Here is a 14,862-nt window from a genome sequence, read left to right as displayed (position 1 = left end):
AAGTCTTACTAAACCAGAGACAAAATAATTACAACAAATACAAAGTGTACTATAAGTGCTGCACATTATATAGCATGTTAGGAAAACAACCCCCCCTCTTCCTCTCATTATTGGGGCTAAAGGAATATGTTGTTGTTTCTAGTTTTGCAGAATTGGGGACATTTTATCATTCTAATTTTATCCAAAAATGTTCAAATATTCAGAAATCTCAATACCACCCCACCAATGTTCCGTAATTAATATTTTACTTTACTTGCTGTATCACATATTCTTCCATCTGCCCATCACTCAGGAAGTGAGGGTTTCAAGTACCTTCTTTCATAGGATTACTAGATCAGGTTCAAAAAAGGACCTCAGGATTGTTACAACTTTGTCCCATGTTCAGCTTTGAATTTAATCTCTTTCATGTGGCAAACTCAGTTTAGTTTTCAAATGCTGATAATTCTGTAACAAGTAATCTTTTCTATTAAGCTCTTGTCTAATTGAGGGGGGTTAACTTGGTTGAAAAGCTTCTGGTGGTTTATTTATTTAACATTTTTTGCAATTGCCCAGCAGGTGTCCAGAACTCAGATAGCTCATGAATCTCATTCATCTTAATAAGGTATGCTTATAATATTAATTCTATTAAATGTCACTTCTTATCCTTGGGCTTTCTTGATTTAATCCAGAATGAATCTATTGCTGCCAGGGTCTTTTGCGGACTGTACACGTTAAATTAATTACAAGACTGGAAACATAATTATCTCTACTCATGTTTGACTTGATCTTTGTCCTTTTCACCCTTTTCAATGTTCCTGTGTACACTCAGTTCTCATTCACTGCAGTGATAATGCTGAGTATGAAAGAATAGAAAGGATTAAAAATCTTGTCATAAAGACTATCAATTTCTAGCCCAGAAATATATTTGTTGTTTAACACAATGAACTTATGTTTAAAAACATTAGCCTTATTAAAGTTTACATACTAAAGTCATAAAAAATCGTATGTGTTTAGAGTGTCTTTTGTTGGCTTAAATAATTACTGTGGGTTACAAAAGAGAAAAAAATAAATAAACGAAAAAAATGGGTTGATCAAAGTATTTTTCAAATAGAATTTAGACCTTTATATATGATTTATGTCTTCTGTCCTCCATAGTAATGAAAGTTTAATATCGTCGCAGCATAGCTAGTTGCCTAATTGCAACAGAAAAACAGTACAAATAAAAAACAAAACAAAACAAAACAAAAAGAATGTATCTCTGCACAAGGAAAACTTTCTCTGAGTTTCCTCAAAATAGTCATCAAGAGCAACAGCTACCCACCACATAACAGGGACATATGGTCAACCATGTTCATAGTGGCCTTATTCATAGTAGCCATAACATGGAAACAACCTAAGTGTCCCTCAGTAGAAGAATGGATAAAGAAACTGTGGTACATTTACACGATGGAATACTACTCAGCTGTTAAAAACAAGAAATTCTCAAAATTTGTGGACAAATGGATTGAACTAAAAATGATCATAATGAGTGAGTTCACTCAGAAGCAGAAAGAGTCAAATGGTATATACTCACTTATATCTGCACACTAGTGCAAGGGGCATGTCTCATGAAAGTCTTCACTTACCAGGAAAGTGAGTCAGAGGAGAGGACATTCTATTGGGACTTTAGGTGAGAGAAGCATGGGAGAATGGGGAAATGGAAGGATCCAGAGGGTCCTAGAAACCTACAAGAAGAACATTATGACGGGAAGATCTGGGCCCAGGGGTCCTGCTCAAACTATGGCACCAGCCAAGGATAATATGTCCAGTAAACTTCGAACCCCTACCCAGATCTAGCCAATGGACAGGACATTCTCCACCGTTGAGTGGAGAATAGAGACTGACTTTCACATGAACTCTGGCGCCCCATATTTGACCACGTCCCCTGGATGGGGAGGCCTGGTGGCACTCAGAGGAAGGATAGCAGGCTACCAAGAAGAGACTTGATACCCTATGAGCATGTACAGAGGGAGGAGGTCCCCCTCAGTCACAGACATAGGAGAGGGGAGTAAGGGGAAAGCAGGAGGGAGGGAGGAATGGGAAGATACAAGGGATGGGATAACAACTGAGATGTAATATGAATGAATTAATAAAATATTTTAAAAAATACAAATCTCTCTAACTTAGGTCTTTAGTCATTTATCTTGTCAGTTTTGAAAATTTCAAAGGAGTGATTTTTGAGTTAGAGATCAAAATGATTAAGTGGCTAATATGGATGCCCTAAGTCTCAATGAAACTGTTAAATTTGAAAATGCTTAATGAAAAAAAAAAGAGCAACAGCTACATCTTCTTACTATTGCATACCCTGCACTTAGGAAGTGCATAGTACATGATCAGTAATTATTTCAGAACAACAGCAAAAAAAAAAAAAAAAAGTGACCTTTTCATATCCAAGTTTTTTCATGTGGAACAAATTCATCAAATGTGGCCCTTGAGATCTAGATAAGAGGGAGGGGAAAATGTGGTCTATGTATTATATCTGGCTTTCCCACATAACCATACTCATTTGTCTATTTATTACTTATAAATATTTTCTTCATGCAACCATACATATAGCTCAGTACCTACGAAGGAGATGACTATCACTAAGACATTTTTTTAAAGAGGTATTCATTATTAATACAGTATTCTGCCTGCATGTGTACCTGTGTGCCAGAAAAGGGCACCAGATCTCATCATAGATGGTTTTGAGGCACCATGTGCTTGCTGAGAATTGAACTCAGGACCTTTGGAAGAGCAGCCAGTGCTTTTAGCCTCTGAGCCATCTCTCCAGTCCTCACTCAGAAATCTTAAAGTTTATACTCGCTGTCCTTTTACAGAACATGATTTCCAAAATCTCCTCTAGGGGAATTTTTTGGGGCAAAAATAAGGAGGAGGGTTAATTGAAATAAGTGAGATACCAATTTTCAACTTTTACGGTAGGAGAGAGAAAGATAGCAAGCATGAGAAAGAGGGGCTGGGGACAGGGAGAGGGAGAGAAAATTGGGCAGTTTCTGTCAAAAAGCAAAACAAGAAATGACTATTTAAGTATCTCCAACTTACCCAAAGGCATTGAAAGTAGAGACTCAAATATTTTTGTATTAACATTTATTCTAGAACTATTTCCAGTAGACAGAGATGTGTATAATTAAGATATCTATCAAATGAATGAACAAAATGTGATATATACATTCAAAAGAATCTTAATAAGATACTTTAAAGACTAAAGTGTTGAAACATCCTATTACATGAATAAACCTTGAAAACAGCATGGTTAGTCAGGGAAAGAAGCTACACACACACACACACACACACACACACACACACACACACACCAAACTCTATATGATACAGTTATATTGACTATCAAGTGCAGACAAGGAAGTAGATTGGGAAGGAGAGGAAAATTCATACTTATTGCTTAATGTTTGTGGTAGCTGATGTTGATGGAATCTAGAATTACCTATGTAACAACTCTTTGGGTATGTCTGTGAAATCATGCTTGGAAGAGTCATGGGCCCCAGAATAGATCCTGCTATTGTTATTTTGCTCAGTGGTCTTGCTGTCAATTTGCCTTCTAAATGTTTACACTTCTACCCATAGACCTAATCTGCTTTCATCTTTGGTCAGAGAAGATTCTTTTCAGAATGGACATGAGTCATTGGAGAAATGTACAACTGGTCAAAGTACTAAGAATAAGAGACTAAATTCTCACGTTTATTTTATTTTGTTTATATTTTAGGTTTTTATAGACAGGGTTTCTCTGTGTAGCCTTGGCTGTCCTAGACTTGCTTTGTAGACTAGGCTGACCTTGAACTCACAGAGATCTGTCTGTTTCTGCCTCCTGAGTGTTCAGCTTTAAATGGGACATCTGTATTAATCCTTCACCACCAAGGCTCAGGGAATATCATGGAATAGGAGGCAGAAAGAAGGTAAGAGCAGAAGTATAGGTAGAAATGCTCTGAAATGCTATCTTCTGGCCGTGACATTGTTGTTATTGGAATCATGAACTTAGAATATCTGTGTTTAACCTGCACAAGACCTACACAAGATCAAGCCAATCAATATTCCAGCATAGATGGGGTAAATGATTTCCTGGTCCTACACATATTGAAGGACTGTTAGCAGTGGGTACTTGCTGGGAGAGTGATAATTCTTTTAAAGATATTTTTAATTTTTGAGATGATAATTACATCACTACCCCCTTTCTTTTCCTCCCGCCTTGCTCTCTTTCAAATATATGACCTCATTTTTCTTTAATTGTAAGTGAAGCTATGACCACTAGTAGGCTTCTCATACTCCAGTGGGTGTTCCTATACTTGGGCACATTTGGGCAGCACTAAATGGTTAATAAGTTCTCTGAAGAAAAATCTCAGTGCCTAAGAGCACTTGCTGCTTTCCCAGAGGACCTGGGTTCAGTTTCCAGCACCCACACTGTGGCTCACAACTATCTGAACTCCAGTTCTAGGGCATCCCATGACCTCTTCTGGCCTTTGCAGGTAAAAGGCATGCACTTAGTGTACATTTATATATGCGGGCAAAACCTGCATGCTTGGTGCCATACACATGAAAATAAATATATCTAAAAACAAGACTTGAAGTTTGGAGGAGGAGTGTGGAAAAAGCATGTAGGAGATGGAAGGAGGAAATTGGAAGTTGATGCAATGATGATATATATATCTGTAAAAAAATTTAAAATTATACAAAATATAATTAACAATTATTATATTGTGTGTGCATACATATTTGTGAGACAGCTGTGGAAATTAAAGGACAACTTCTGGGGGTTATTTTTCTCCTTCTACTTTATATGTCCTGGGGATAGAATTCAGGCCACTGGTCTTAACCAACAAGCATCTTTGCCCATTGTGCCATCTCATTAGCCTTAGCTTTCTACTTACTATGCACCTTAGAACTCTAGCACAGGAAATGGTGCTATACATTTTTGTATGTGTCTTCCCACTTCAGTTGACCTAATCAACATAAACCTCATAGGCATAGCTAAAGGCAAAATAATTCTTCAAAGGTATGCCTGGAGGTTTGACTCCTAGGTCACTTCAGATCCTGCAAAGTTGCCAATTGATATTTACCATTCATAAACTTAAGGGAAACTTATGGGGGGATGAAAAGATCTCAGAAGGTCACTGCCGGGTTCAAGTTATATACTAATTATGAAATAGCATAGAGAAGTATACAAGTGATTAGTGTTTGCCATGGGTTCTCAGAGATATGGAAGAGGGAGACATTTGTGACTATAAAGGGAAACTAGGAGATGTTGTGATGATAGTTTGGTTGAGTCTCTTAATTGTGGTAGTAAATATGCACACCTACACATATGATAGTATTGTATAGCCACACTATAAACATGAGTGCATATATAGTATAACTGTTCAAAGTTAAATAATTTATAATGGATGGCACAAAACTCAGTTTCTTGATTTTGATATGTTACAGCAGTTAAAGTGTAAATGAGGAAGAATAGTGAAATCACATGTGAAGTCTTGTATTTAGTTGCCGTGTAAAATATCACCAAGGTCACTTAGAGAGTGAAGAGTTTATTTGGGGTTACTGTTTCAGAGGGATAAGAGACCATCATGGCACTGCAGAAGCATGGGAGCAAGCAGCAGATACAGCCCTAGGATCAGGAAGCTGAGAGTTCCTATCTTGAACCACAAGCACAAAGCAGAGAGCAAACTGGAAGGAGTGGAGGTTTTTAATCATAAAGCACATTCTCAGTGACAGACATCCTCCAGCAAGCCCCACCTAACCCTCCCAAACCAGAATCACTAATTGCAGGCCAATTGTTCAAATACGTGAGTCTATGAAAGGACAATTTCATCCAAACCACCACAGACCTCTCTGCTTATTTCTTTCGCAACATTTTATGAATCTGTTAGTATTTCAGTGAATGTATACTTATATGGGTATTCATGTATAAGATATGAATATACATAAACAAAACAAGTGTTTACACAAATATACATTGAGAGAGACACATATGCAAGGAAATGAATGCTATCTTCGATTCAACAATCATTTACTGAGTGAATCTGTGACCAAGATTCTGATTAAAGCTGAGGTGAATAAATACATTTTCAATGGCCATCCATTCCATTAAAGAGACTCTTTCTGAGAGGCTCCAATCAATATATCATTAATGTCTCAAGAGAGACCTATTAGCCAGTAACATAAAGTAATTGAAATCTATCAGCTTCCCTTGAAACAGATTAATTATGATGATTGCATAATTTATTCTTCTTTCCACCACTCTAATAAACCAATTTTTGTAAAAAAAAAAAAAAAACCCTCCAGCTATGGCCTGATTTGCCAAGTGGAAGTCCTAGTGACCTCTCTGCATCATTTGTCCTTGTTAACTGATTTCTTCTCTTTCAAAATGGTGTAATTCTTCAGCTTTTCTGACACTGTTCTGTTTAAGTTTCCATTCATGTCTCTCTAGCCAGTTTTACTTGTTTCTTTCCCACACATTTTTTTGTGCTTTCCTGTAGATTTAGAAATAAACTCTGTCATAGAGTCCCCTGTATCTTTTTTCCAATATCAACTTCTCTGGGTCTTAGAAATTAACTATTAAATACTCAATTGTATCCTTTTAAAGAATGCCCAGGGTTTTCTAATTTATCTTGATTTCTTTCCTTCCATTCTTTCTCTTTACATGTGCTCTAGGTAGTGGCTGTTCAATAAGTGTCTGAATTAAAATAGAAACATTCTCGATTTCCTGAAGAACACACACTTAATTCTAGTGTTCTCAAAAGTTAAAAACTGCAGTGGGCTTGTCCGCTATCCTTTGTGACTCTGAGAACTGTTTGTGTTCAACTAGTTTTCATTTACAGTTGTTATGACTCTCTTGAGAAGCCCACATCTCACTTGGGTGTGTCCTATCATTTCCCTAACCTTTCTCTTTCTATTAATATGTGCTCAAATCCATATTAAATGTTTCTTCTTAATTCATTACTGTTTCATACTTTTTTTCCTGAAATCCCTTTTGATGACACAGTAAAGAATGTCAGTGTCACCAGAGTACAGATTTTTATCTCAGTTTTTTTTAGCAGAGACAGCACGGAGCTGCATCCCTGGCTTCCATTCTCACCGCTGCTACGGCTTACATCTCGATTGTCTACAACTGAATGATCAGATGTGTGTGTGTGTGTGTGTGTGTGTGTGTGTGTGTGCGTGTGTGTGTGTGCGCATGTGTGTGTGTTTGAGAGATGGGGAGGGAGACATAGAGGAGAAGACAGGAAAAGGGAGGGAGAGAGAGAAATGGAAGCGCTACATACGATATAAAATCATAGTTGTAAACTGTTATCTTAGATTTCTGGTCTGATTTAATTTTTGTTGATAAAATTCCAGACAAAACAACTTTAAGGGAGAAAGTTTACAACCCCACATTACAGCCCGTCCTTGTGCTGAAATCAAGGAACGTGAGGCAGCTAGTCACAAAACATGCTCAGTAAAGAGCAGAGAAAAATAAATGCATACTTAGCTCTTGGGCTCAGCTTATTCCATTAAAAAATCAAGCCAGAAAGGATGACATCCACTCTTATGCTTGTTCTCCCTATATCAGTTAATATAATCAAGACAACCACCCACAAACATCCCCATAGGCCAATGTAATGTAGATAGTCTTTCACTGAGACTCTTGATATTTTGTTAAGTTGACAATTAAAACGAACCACCACATAGACTCATATGTAGCTTAGTTCTGGTTGTGGAATCAAAAACTTGTGGTAGTTACCAAACGAAGGAACTTGAGCTTTAAAATTTTTTCATTAATGCTATTATAAATGCTGTTGTAAATCAGGTGTGGTGGTTCATGCCTCTCATCCCAGCACAGGAGACAGAGGTAGTTGCTCAGTAAATTTGAGGACAACCTGGTCTATATAGCAAGTTCAAGAACATCCTGAGCTACATTGTGAGACCTTGTTTCAAAAACAAAATGCTGTTGTAGTAAAACAATTTTCCCTGGGGCTTGACAAGACCATTGAACACCACGGAGTATAGGCTGCTGTGGTTACCTACAAAATACTTTGGCCCAGAGTCATGGCAATGAAATAAGCAAAACAATATAGTGATAGTTAAATGTATGGTGATTATAATGGAGTCGTGAACACTTCTTCTTAGATAGTGGGGAGAGGGTCATTAATATTTGCCAACCTAGCCTTCTAATACAGACTTTCAAGGATTTTCTGTTGATTCTCTCAGAAAGCTGTTTAAATGTAAGGCAAGTTTACATGCAACTACTCTATCTTTCTTGGTATAAGGCTATAGAATAGTGCAATTATGCTAGTGATGGGGACATAGCTCAGTGATGGAGTGCTTACTTAGCATGCTCAAGGCTTTTGGTTCAACACCAACAAAAATTGGTTTAGTAGAGGCAGGCAGATCGCTGTGAGTTCGAGGCCAGCCTGGTCTACATAGTGAATCTAGGACAGCCAAGGCTACACACAGAGAAACCCTGTCTAGAAAAACAAAAACAAAAACAAACAAAAAATAAATGATATAAAGCCATGTTCAATATTTATTGTACATAGGAGCCTACAACCACTGTTCCTAACATTTGATGGAGACCCAAAAACAAGTAGAAGAGTTGGGGAGAAAGGGACAATCCCTTCAGATTATCCTTAATTGTAGGCTAACTACTAAAAGGCAGGTATCATATGTGATTGCATAGGAGCACATATTTGACTTTCTTTGGTTGGTTCTAAGTTGAGAATAGGGCAAAATGCAGGAAATTGTCAATTATTAATTATTCCCAGATGTTTGGGGCTTACAGAAATTGATATGTGCTTCCTGCATTTAGTTGCTGGAGGGAATGGACTGATTTGTTACAAATCTAATTTATAGATAGTAAGTGACTGTCTGAGCCCATTATTGAGTTGTACATTTTTATTTTTTTTATTTTTTGATACGGTCTTGATAAGCATCCCAGTCTGCATTCAAACTTGTGATCCTGTTGTTTCACTCTATTGGATTTGTAGGAATACACTAGTGCAACTAGGTACAGAGATCTATTTTTATATATTGTTTGGGTATTATCCATATATGTGGTTTCTCAAGTATGATGTGCTTGGAGAACAACAAAAAGAATAGTATGGCTGGCTGGAGAGAGGGAAGTATGAGGAGATGTACCAGGAAAGACTGGTACATCTCCTAGCCCTTAAAATCCAAGAGAATGTGTTGGGAGCACAAAGGTCCTTTTACCCACAAATCACCATGGAAACCAGAAATGTTAATAACACAGGGTTGTCTCTTCAAAGGAGGAAATGAATACCTGTTTTCCATCCAGAATGCCAGGAGTGGATGTTGTTAATTACTTGGTGACTCTTGCTATCTGTAGAGCCAGATCTCACCCATATCCCCCTGAATGTTTATCCCGGATACTAACTCCCTAGACATTTATTTTCAGCTCTCTTTCTCAGCTCATAAAACCCATCCTTAGTGGAGATATTATATGTACTTTATAGCCTGCTGACTTCTATGTTATCTTGGTCAGAAATCACAACAGATACTAGGCCCTTAAGCTATAGAATCCATCTTCATGGTCACATGTACTTTTAGTTGAGTTTTGGTGTAGTAATTAATTATGGTTCCTTGTGCCCTGGGGTAGCTCCCTCACCTCCCCCCCAAAAAAACCCAATTTGTACTGTTTTTAAATCTGCTTACTATAAACCACTTGGTGTCATGCTGTCTGAAAGTATAAACCAGCACCAACTGGATCAGGCTGAACCAAGTATTTCTTGTTGCCTATCACGGTGCCTTTCCATGCTGGTTGTGACTCTTGCAGGGACCCACAGTTATGAGTTCATTTTACATCAGTGATAAGAGTTCTTTAGAGTATTCTTAGGAAGAAAGCAATATGAACCAATTTCATTATTATTATTATTATTTCACATTACATCCTGATTGTAATACCCCCACCCCCCCCCCCTCGCCCATCCTCCCATTCCCACCCTCCCTCCCTTTTCTGCTATATTCTCCTCCCCTAGACTTCTGACCAATGGGGTCCTCCATCCCCACTGTTTGACCACAGCCTATCAGGTCCCATCTGGATAGCCTTCATCCCTTTCCTTCGTGTGCCCACAGGACCTTTCCCCTCAGGGGCAGAGATCAAATTGCAGGCACCAGAGTTCTTGTCAGAGTACAGCCTACAGACTGGGAAAAGATCTTCACCAACTCTACATCTAACAAAGGGATAATATCCATAATATATAAAGAAGTCAAAAAATTAAACACCAACAAACCACATAACCCGATTAAAAATGGGGTACAGATATAAACAGAGAATTCTCAACAGAGAAATATCAAATGGCTGAGAAACACTTAAAGAAATGCTCAACATCCCTAGTCATCAGGGTGACTCTGAGATTCCATCGTATATCTGTCAGAATGGCTAAGATCAAAAACTCAAGTGACAGCACACGCTGATGAGGATGTGGAAAATGGGAACACTCTTTTATTGCTGGTGGGAGAGGAAACTTGTACAACCACTTTGGAAATCAGTTGGGAACAGTGCTACCTAAAGACCCAGTTAAACCACTCCTGGGCATATATACCTGAAAGATGCCCCACCATAAAATAAGGACATTTGCTCAGTTATGTTCATAGCAGCTTTATTCATAACAGCCAGAATCTGGAAACAATCTAGATGACCCTCAACTGAAGAATGGATTTTTTAAAAAAACCGCTGGTACATATACACAATGGAATACTATTCAGCTATCAAAAACAAGGAAATCTTGAAATTTGCAGGCAAATGGATATAAGTAGAAAAGATCATCCTGAGTGAGGTAAATTAGACCCAGAGCATGGTATATCCTCACTTATAGGTGGATATTAGTCCAACATAAATGTCCTCTGAGAGACTCCACACAGTGGGGGATCGGGAGAGATACTGGGACATGTAGCTGGTCTCAGTGTGAAGAACTGCGAATTGTATAGAAGAGTTGGGGGGATGGAAAGATGGGGGAAGTCGTCAGGAACTCCACAAGGAGACCATCAAAGCTGGTGGATCTGGACCCAGGGGTCCTGCACAAAGTGGAGTACCAACCAAGGACATTGCAAGCATGGACCTAGACTCCCTGTTCAGATGTAGCCAATTTCATTTTTAAAAGCTAACCTTAACCATTATGTTTTAAAGTCTAGAGAAAAATAAGTGCATGAGTGCAAGAGCCACTGAGTTGGCCATTGCTATAGTTTATGTTGAAAATGATAGTGATCTAGAACAGGATGGTAGGGAGTCAGGAAGACAGAAAGTGTCAATAATTTGGATTTGTTTAGAAAGTAGATAGACAGACAGAGAGATGATAGATAGATAGATAGATAGATAGAGTAATTAAGACTATCTTCAAATGTTTTGTTATTTTGTTTTGTGATAGTCTATCTATCCCTGAATGGCCTGGAACTCACTATGTAGACTAGGCTGGTCTCAAACTTACAAAGGTCACCTGCCTTTGCTTTCTAGGTGCTGGAAATAAAGGCAGGTGTTTCCATGCTCAGCATTGCTATTTTGAAACAGGAACTCATGTGGGCCAGGTTGTACAGCAACTAACTAAGAGTGACTTTAAGCTCTTTATCTTTTTGCTTCTAAACATTCCTAGTGCTGAGATTATTGGTATATTGTGGATATTGGTTAGTTTTTGTCAACTTGACACAAACTGGAGTCACTTGGGAAGAAGGGCCTTAAATGAGGAACTAATTCCATCAGATTGTCCTGGGGGCATGTCTGTGTGGCATTTTATTGATTTATAATTTATGTGGGAGGGTCCATCTCACTGTGGGCAATGTCACTCCTGGGAAGGTGGTGGTGAGTTGTAAAAGAAAGCAAGCTGAACAAGGCATGGGGAGCAAGCCAGCAAGCAGGTTTCTTCCATTGTCTTTGCCTCAGTTCCTGTCTTAAGTTTCTGCCCTGATTCCCCTGTAAGAGGAAATAAACCTCTTCTTCCCCAAGTTGCCTTTGGTCTCAGTGTATTATCACAACCATAAGAAGCAGCTAGTATAGTATGCTACCACTCAGGTGTCTATGCAGTACTAGAGATGAAACCCAGGGCCTTTGGCAGGTGAAATGAGCACTCTACCAATTAAACTACAGCTCCACTTCATCTTCAGCTTTTGTGAGCAGAGTAAATTGTGGCATTCTATAATGGTCCTTGATCAAACTGTGATTTGCTATATGGCTTGCCTTTGCTGCTAGAGGGTTGGGATGAAATCTAATTAAATTGTCTTTCACTGCGCTTGTTAAAGGATCATGACACTACAGACTTCGTGGATATTACTGATCAACTCTGTTAAGTGGAAAAAACAAAACAAAACCAACCAAACAATAAACAAACGAGTAAGTTTGGATGCTAGGCTACCACGAAGAGTTTCCAAATGTGACTATTCCTATACCATCCCTCATGTGATACTTTAGTAAAGGTAATGCACAATACCTAGCAAATTTTTACCCATAAGGAGCAAATTGACCTGCTTATTGATGCAGTTGATCTAGATGCGTGTCTGGGTGTTAAAACTGTTTATGAAAGAATATGGTTATTTACATATATTTGAATCCAAAGTATGAGAAAACAACAAAACACAAATTTGCACATTTTACAGAAAAGGGAACAGATTAATATCCAACAAAGTTATAACCAAATTGTGCATGTACATAAGATGCCAACTACTCTTATTCTAAACCTTTGTTAAGTGCTTAGATAAAGTAGATTTTGTCCTGTGATTTAAATATGAATCTTTGGTTCTTTGTGAATTTGAAAATGGAACAAAAGGACCTTTTCTCCTCTTGTTCTACATAATATTCCTAGTAATCATAGTGTTCTATAGAAACACAAGGGAACAGTAGTCCTTGGTTAGTAATGGAATTTACATATGAAAAGCAAGCGATACATATTCAATTGCTCCTGTTTCAGAAACTCATCATATTAGTCATTACTGTGTCATGACTTTTTTGATTGAATATATACATGAATTCAATATAAATGTGCATAGCTGTCATAAAGTTTCCTTCATTAAATTGTGATGAAACAGTTATCACTATATTTAAATGTTACCTAAATTTTTTCATATGGGTCTTTCCTAATTACCAGATTATTTGAAAGTAAGCAAGCTTCTTTGCTATCCACAGTTTCATATTTTTCTATATCCAAAATTTTGGTACAATAATGAGTTTGTGACATTACTACTAGTTTTCAGAATAACTTATAGTAAGAATAGCATATATACAACTTTGTAAGTAATCAAGCAAATTAATAGATGATAAAGTCAAATGGTATATTCCTTTATTTCCTGTTGTTTATTTCTTTTGGGATAGGGTCTTGCTATGTAGTTGTGATGGGCATAGAACTCCCTATGTAGACTAGGCTGTCCTGGAATTTGTTGTGATCTTTTCCTTGCCTCCCAAGTGCTGTGCTATAGGCATGTGTTACATTAATGGAGCTTTAAGGGGAAGTTGAAACATTTACATTAATTAATTAGTTAATTTACTTATTCATTTAAAGAAATGATCTCATGTAGCCAAGTTGGTCTCAAAGTCACTACATAACTTGGCCTTGCCTTGACTTCACAGGGTAGCCCAGACTGGTCTAATTTTCCTGCCCCAGACTGTGGGGTGTTGGCCTTACAGGTGTAGGGTCATAGCTGTTCATATATAACTCTCAAAATGATACTGTCTGATTAAAATTAAGTGGCGTCATTCAAACCAAAATTACCACTATCAAACAAAAGATTTTGAAGGGGTACTAGAAATATAGGCTAGAAAGAATTGTCATACTTCAAATTTATTAGGGAATATAGAATATGGAAATTTTATCGTTTTCTACATATAAAGTAAAATCTAAAATTTAGGCTCAACTGAACCAGAAAATTTCTTAATTCAGCATTTGAACAATGAGGTAAAATTAAGAGGACATACAAAGAACAGTGTTAGAAATAGGTGTAGTGGTCACACCTACACCTCCAGAACTTGAGAGGTTCAGGCAGGACATTTGTGAGTTGGAGACCCTCCTGAAATGACGCTGTTTCAGTGATGGAGTACATGATTAGCAAGCAGACAGCTGTGTTCAATCACCAATACACCAAAATAATAATAGCAACAGCAACAACAACAAAAACTCAGTGTTAGTATCATATTTAAACTGCATAAGTGAAAAACTTATGTATTGAAAACAATTTGTTACTAGAAAACCAGGCTACTCTTTTCTCAGTAAGGGCAAGTAAAATGTCTGCCATATCTGTCTTTCAGTAAGGATAACCAGGATTAATGCCATCATGGTAGAATGGAGTAGCAAGACCAGAGCATGGACTTCGGCCTTACACCTGAGCGAAGTCAGGCATAACTGTTAGAGGAAATTAATACAGGGAGAAGAGTGTGATATTTAAAAATCATTTTAAAAGATTTAAAATGTTTTTATGCGTGTGAGTGTTTTGCCTGCATATATGTCTATGAATTACATGTATGCAGTGTCTTCAGATGCCCGAAGAGGGTGCCAGATCCCTTGGGACAGGAGCTATGAATGGTTGTAAGCTGCCAAGGGGGCCACTGGTAACTGAACCTCTAGAAGAGCAGCAAGAGCTCCTAACCTCCAAGCCATCTCTCTAGCCCCCCAGAGTTTGATGTTTTCTCACACAGTTAAACATCCAGTATTAGTATCTACTTATGTGCTGCTATGTTGTGTGTTAGTTAATGTGGATACAGAAATGAATCTCTTTCCTCAAGAATCTCATACGTGTGCAAAGGAGAATACTGCAATGCACGTAGTAATGCAAGGATGTAATAATTATTACAACTGATGGCATAAGGGGAAAACAGAAATTAGTTTCTAAAAGGAGAGATCAGGAAAAGTAAGTGGACATGGA

This window comes from Acomys russatus, chromosome X, assembly GCF_903995435.1.
Source record: "Acomys russatus chromosome X, mAcoRus1.1, whole genome shotgun sequence".
NCBI classification, from domain to species: Eukaryota; Metazoa; Chordata; class Mammalia; order Rodentia; family Muridae; genus Acomys; species Acomys russatus.
This window is presented reverse-complemented; position numbering follows the sequence as displayed.